The following is a 6241-nucleotide window of genomic DNA, read 5'->3' as shown; positions in this document are numbered from 1 at the left end:
GAAGAAGAAGAAGAAGAAGAAGAAGAAGAAGAAGAAGAAGAAGAAGAAGAAGAAGAAGAAGAAATAGATAATAAAAACCCAGACTCTGCTGAATGGTTTTGTGACCCTATTCTTTCTTCTACCAACAAAAGAGGAATTTTTATTCTAGCCTTCTCACGTCCAATACCACATTTATGCCTCTTATTTCTTTTTTTCTAAAATTATCCTGACCTGAGCTGAATGACTGATTTGCTAAGCATTAGAGACGAGAAAATTCTCATGTTCTGCTCTGTTCCTTGGGAAACACCCCAAGTTTTGTCTGTGTGTCTCCTATGGTAGTATGCTCAGTGTAAGGTCTACCCTCTTAACAGGCTTTTAAGTATACCAAAATGTTCTTAATGTATTAATTGTGAGAATTGGGGGCCTTAAAAGTTACACTTTCCCAAAAAGAAGGAAAAAGAAAGGAAAGCCAAAAGGGGAAGGGAAGAGTTGGGGGAAAGGAAAGGGAAGGGAAGAGACTAGTTATGCACTGGATGGTGTGAGTGGTTTAAGGAGGGTACAAAGAGTCTCTTAGACCTGGAAAGACCCTCAGTGTGGTGCTTGAATCCATATTTTACTACAGCGTTGCCATCATTCGTCAGCATGGGCCGCAGTCCCCCGATGTTACACTTGGACGTAAAGAATGAAGTTATTACAGCCAGACAGTTTGCAAAGCAAGGCTGGGTGCTACAAGCCTGTAATCTCAGTGTTTAGGAAGCTGAGGCAGGGGGATGGTGATTTAGAGGCCATCCTCCGCTACAGAAACCCCATCTCAAAATTCCTTATTCATAGACAGATGAAAAAAATCAGTACTCCTTGGAAGGTGAGGTATGGCCCTAGTCGTCACATGAAGTCACTCTGTTTGCACAGCACGACTGTCTTGTGCACGTGTAATGATGAAGTGTGCAGTAATTCAAAGGGAGGCTTCTGAACACTCATTCTGATTCTCAGTTTCTGTGACACACTCTTGTTCAAGGGAGATAGGCATCAATTATTCTACTCCACAGCCTTCTATAGATAGCCTGGCTAAGCTGTAAAGGAAACTAAAAGGGACATGTTATACAACCACAAAATGGCCTAGAACCTTGCCTCTAAGAGTCCAGCTTGGACTACCGCAGGGGTGGGGAATGGGACTGTTTCTGTGGACCCAGAGGATTAAAAGCCACTAGAGGAGGAACAAAAACATGGGGGCTCTTCTAAAACATCATGTTACACTCAGACTTTGGAAAAAAAAACGGCATAATCACTATACTTAAACCAATGGAGCATTCGTGCTAAATTTAGGACAAAACCTAAAGCTAAAGAAAAGCTTGTCTGGGGCCAGATTTTTAAGGCACCTTTTCACTCTCCTAGTAACCATACTTTTGCTTAAAAAACAAAAATAAAAAAAAAACCAAACAACCATTTGAGGTGCAGTAGCCTTAATGACTACACAGACCTTTGCTGGATGGAGATGGAGAGCAATGGTGGTTATTAACATTATGAATATATTTAACACCTCTAAACTGTATACTTAAAATGTGTTGGATTTATTTTTATGTTATAACTGTTACATACAGTCTTGTTTTCTGTCAGATTTATCTTGGTTTTTTGTTTCTTTAAAATTAGGCGTACCATCTCTATCTATTTTCCTGACTTCACAGGGACTTAATAGTTAATAGTATGGGGTTATCAGCTAACTAAACATCAACAGCAAAAATTTAAAGACCAAATTAAGATAGGGTTCTTATGAACATAAATAAATAAATAAATAAATAAATAAATAAATAAATAAATAAATAAATAAATAGTGTTCCCTTAAAAGCTATAAACTCACCGGTTTGCATAAGTTTCTTTCGAGCTGTCTGTCTTTAGTCGCCCTATTTTAAACAGTAGGGGTTCTTACACATTTTATCTGATCCCTACTGGTTTGTTCTAACAAAGCCTACACAGTGGGGATAGAAATGTAGCATTCCACTCAGCTGCCCTGAAGAACTGGTCACATGTTCTCAGCCATGGATCCCAGGAACCATAATTCCAATTTCACTTCTGTGTATTAAAAATCAAGTAAGAAAGTCAACCTCATAGACTCCTGATTTCCTGTCCTTCTCAACTCAGGACCAAATGTACCCCAAATCACTGAAATCTCTCTGTCAATCAGGTATAATCTGAAGTTTGCTACCCAACATAAAGTTTTACTCCCCAATTAGTATTTTTACATTTATTAATTTTGTACATGTGTGCAGAGTGTGGAATAATGTATATTATTTATAGTATAGTATATGGGGATTAAGCTCAGGCCATCTGTTTGGGCAGCAAGCACCTTTATCCCCTCCACTTTTTTAGACATTATTTTTTGCAAAAGCAGCAAGTAACTTTATCCAAAGCAACAGGGTAAGACAGATTAAAACAGAGATGTCAACAAGATTGACAGTGGGACTCATGAACGAGAATACTCAAGGGCCTCAATTTTTTTTTTAATAAGCTGTCAAGGACAGGTTCATTTTTATTATTTCTGAGTCTCTTTTATAATCTAAATTTACTTCCCAAAATCTAGAAATTTTACTAGATGGGACAAAAAGTGAATGCCAACTCCACAATATATAATTCTGGCTGTCGCCTTGTAAGAGGGGTCCTGTCAAATTAATCTAACCAGAAGAAAGCCTAGACTCTGAAGGGTTAAGTTATAAAACTACTAAGGAAGCATTAAAGAGCCTATTAAGGCTCCTTAGCAAGTGGGGACTCTGTTGTCATCAGCGCTGAAAGTAATAATGGTCACATTTAAAGAGCTGTTCCAAGTGGGACAAATTTGTTCTTATAGCTTCGGGGGTACTTGGACAATAGGTGTGTTTTAACTCTAGGATTCTATGGTTCCAACCTTGAATAGGCTCAATTCCTTTTAGTAAGTTCTCAAGAAGTTTACATTAAAGGGCAGCGTTTCAAAGCACTAGGTCTGCTGCCTCATTCAAAGCCAGCACTTTCACACCCACTTTAGAAAGTAGGTAACTCAAGCAAAGGGGCTGTCCCCTTTTAGTTATCTGTACTGGTGGAGAGTTTAAGAAGTTAATTAGCTCTGACTCTCAGCTATTAATTGAAAATGAGTTGTACTACAGTCCTTGGTGACTTGTGGTGGGGAACATGAAAGCAAAATGATGTGTACAGGAAAAGATGAGTGAGAAACTCTTAGCCCTGCACACTGAGCAGAGTCGGAGACGCTGTACATGTGAGTTTGCACTTCGAGAAACTGGAGCTATAAACGATGCAAGGTTCATGTCCCAAGACAGAAATACACCTCCTGGCACATACATAAACACTCCTCCACACACATGTAGCTGAGTCTAATCCCCTTTAGGAGTCACATGACAAAAGGTAAGGTGTGCGCACTGATCTTTCATGAAACAAATCCATTCAACTTGTACAATAAATCTACATCTAAACACTATGTTCTCATCATCTGGTCACTGATTAAAGCATATAGTTCTAAGTCTACAGAGACAGCTCACTTGGTGAAGTACTTGGCTTGAAGACCGGAGGACACGAGCTCAACACCCAGAACCCATATTTTTAAAAAAAAAGTCGGGCATGGTAGTGTGCAGCTGTAATCCAACACTTGGGAAGTGGAGATAGGTACATCCCTGGGGCCAGTTTCAGACTCTGCAAACTAAACAAACAAAACGGTGGACAGGGCCCAAAGAATGACACCCATTGTTGTCCTTGGGCCTCCACAGGGAAATTCACAACCTGCATCTGCCCCCACCACAGGACAAAACATATAGTCCCATACCATATAAATATTCTCTAAGAAGGATTTCTTTCTAAGTACCATTAGCTACTATAGGGAACATAATATCTAACTTATTTGAACAAAGAAAATATCAACCTAAAGTAAATCTCAGATTTGAGTAGAATACATAGATGAATAAATTTACAGGAAAAGCTCTCCACATTCCTACCAACAAATTACTATGTGATCTCTAGGTATATAATTTTGATAGTAGACTAAATGCTATAATAGTTGTTCACTTGATACTTTATAGACCTTAAAAAAAGCAATTTTAAAATACCCTATGAATTTTTCAAAACAAGTACAGCAAAATACTTAATATTAAGGGTATTTTATTTATATTTTTAAATACTACCACAGCTATACAACACATGGACAATGGCAGTTTGTTGGCCAACAAGGTGGCTTAGTGGTAAAGACACTTGTTGTCAAGGCTGATAGATAACCTTGCTTTGACCCCAGGGCCCACATGATATAGGGAGAGAACCAACTACTCTACCTTGTTTTTTGACCTTCATATGCATTTGGCACACATGAACCTCTCTCCCCATGACACATATACACATAAATGTTTCTAAAAAGCAAAGAGAGTGGTTGTTTACATGTTTCCTACTGCTACACAATTACATAATTATAAAGCTAGTGACTGAAGACAACAGGAATGCATTACCTTATAGTTTTGAGGGTCTGAAATCCAAAATGAGTCTCAGTACCACAAAAAAGATGAAGGCAGAGCTGTGCTCCCTCTGGAGGCTCTAGGAAACCCCTTTTCAGCTGCTAGCTCTTGGGAGCTATTCCTTAGCTCCAGGCCTCCTATCTTCAAACCAGCAAAGCCTGTTTTCTCCTGCTACCATTGCCATCTCTCAGGCTTCTCTACACTTACTAGACCCTATAATGATGGGGGGGGGGTCTGCAGAGATAATCTAGGATAATCAAGTTTTAGACCACATAGTGGTCTTAATTTCAGTCACTCCCGAATTCCCTCATGTTTGTTACGTTATGTATTCAAATTCCAGAGGTGAAGACACAGCCACCTTTGAACATTCCTGGGCTGTCATTCAGCTTACCATATATACAATTAGCTTTTCCTCTGGCTTTCTTTAGAACCCCACAGCCAATCATCCGTCCCTGAGACTGCAGACTGTTCACATGCACACTATTCTGAGTGTCTTCATCTTTCACAGTTTAATAACACCCAGTTTCTCCACAGCACTCTACGGCGATGTCAGCGCACAATGTAGAGTGGCTTTCCAAAACATATTTTAAACCACAACCAAAAAACTCTGGGTTTGAGTTAGAAATTTTTCTTGTATCTTTCTGTTTTTATAAGTAGTTGTAGTCATCCGAATTATACTTCATACTTTGATTTGTAAACATTCTTCAGTGTTAACAGGCATTATTATTTATGATGCTAATAAACCCAGTAGATTTTTCTCTCGGTTTACTAAAAGGCAATAACAGACAAAGACCCCAACTTATTAGATATTTCATCATCAATTCCCACCCCCACTTTTGCTAATATATTTAATGCGGAATAAACATATTCCTGTATGACTTGTTCCCAGATCCTATCCCCTAGACAGGCTTTCCAGGATTTGAAATTTTACCAGGAAATGGTACCAGCAGCCACCCAGTTGTCCATAACCAAATCCCGAGGAGTCACTCTTGTGAACCTCCTTGTTGCTGACTGCTCAGCCTCTGCAGTCTTACCCTTGGCTTCCTCACATCACAGTTGGACGCTGAATCACAGCGGTCTTCCCTGCACAGGACACTAACACATTGTCTCCTTCATTCCCAGCAGGTTTCTCTTCCCTTTTGGTCCAGCTAATTTCTGTTTCTCCGTAAGTCTTGCCCCATCTTAGAAAGAACTTACTAGCTCTCCACTGTCTGGCTAGAGCAGTAGCTGAGTGGGGTGAAGTGTTGGCTGCCAAGCCTAACAGCTCAAGTTCAATGCCTAAAACCACATGGTAGAAACAGAACTGAGGTGGCCTCCAAATGCACCCACTCTATGGCACTTTTACCCCTTCTCCCAGCCCCCCAAATTGTTTAGATCCAGTGCTAGCTCCCCGTAGTATGAAGTTTTCACAGCACCCTGTACTTTCCTGTAACTCTTCAGAGTTGTAATTTGTAAGATCACTTATACCTGTTTTTTCTCATTAGATTAGACCATAAGAGGAAAAAGTGGTTATTTTGTTTGCCCTTAACATACTCCACAACTAATAAAAATACAAAATACACACAGCACAGAGTAAGTGCTAAGCAGTTACCTAGGAATATTTACCTGTATACTGAACAAATAATTCCTCTTTCTTGTATACCTCATTTCACTCTCATTGCCTATGCCCCCTAGTTCAAGTGTTCATTATTTCTGTCTCCAAAGAGGCCGCTGCCACACTTCTGCCCTCTAGTGCCCTCATTAAGGAAATCCTTTGAGGGTTTTGAAGATTAATTTTTATTTTT

The 6241-nt window shown here is 39.5% G+C and overlaps 1 long non-coding RNA gene across 1 annotated transcript in view; it reads left to right on the top strand.

The window, feature by feature from the left end:
• The window catches only part of LOC101992564, a 59772-nt gene that overhangs the window by 19952 nt on the left and 33579 nt on the right, over nt 1-6241 (top strand). The window lies entirely within an intron of this gene.

The sequence above is a fragment of the Microtus ochrogaster genome, unplaced genomic scaffold (assembly GCF_000317375.1).
Source record: "Microtus ochrogaster isolate Prairie Vole_2 unplaced genomic scaffold, MicOch1.0 UNK97, whole genome shotgun sequence".
NCBI lineage: Eukaryota > Metazoa > Chordata > Mammalia > Rodentia > Cricetidae > Microtus > Microtus ochrogaster.
The sequence above is the reverse complement of the archived record's forward strand: the minus strand, read 5'-3'. Positions and strand labels throughout refer to the sequence as shown.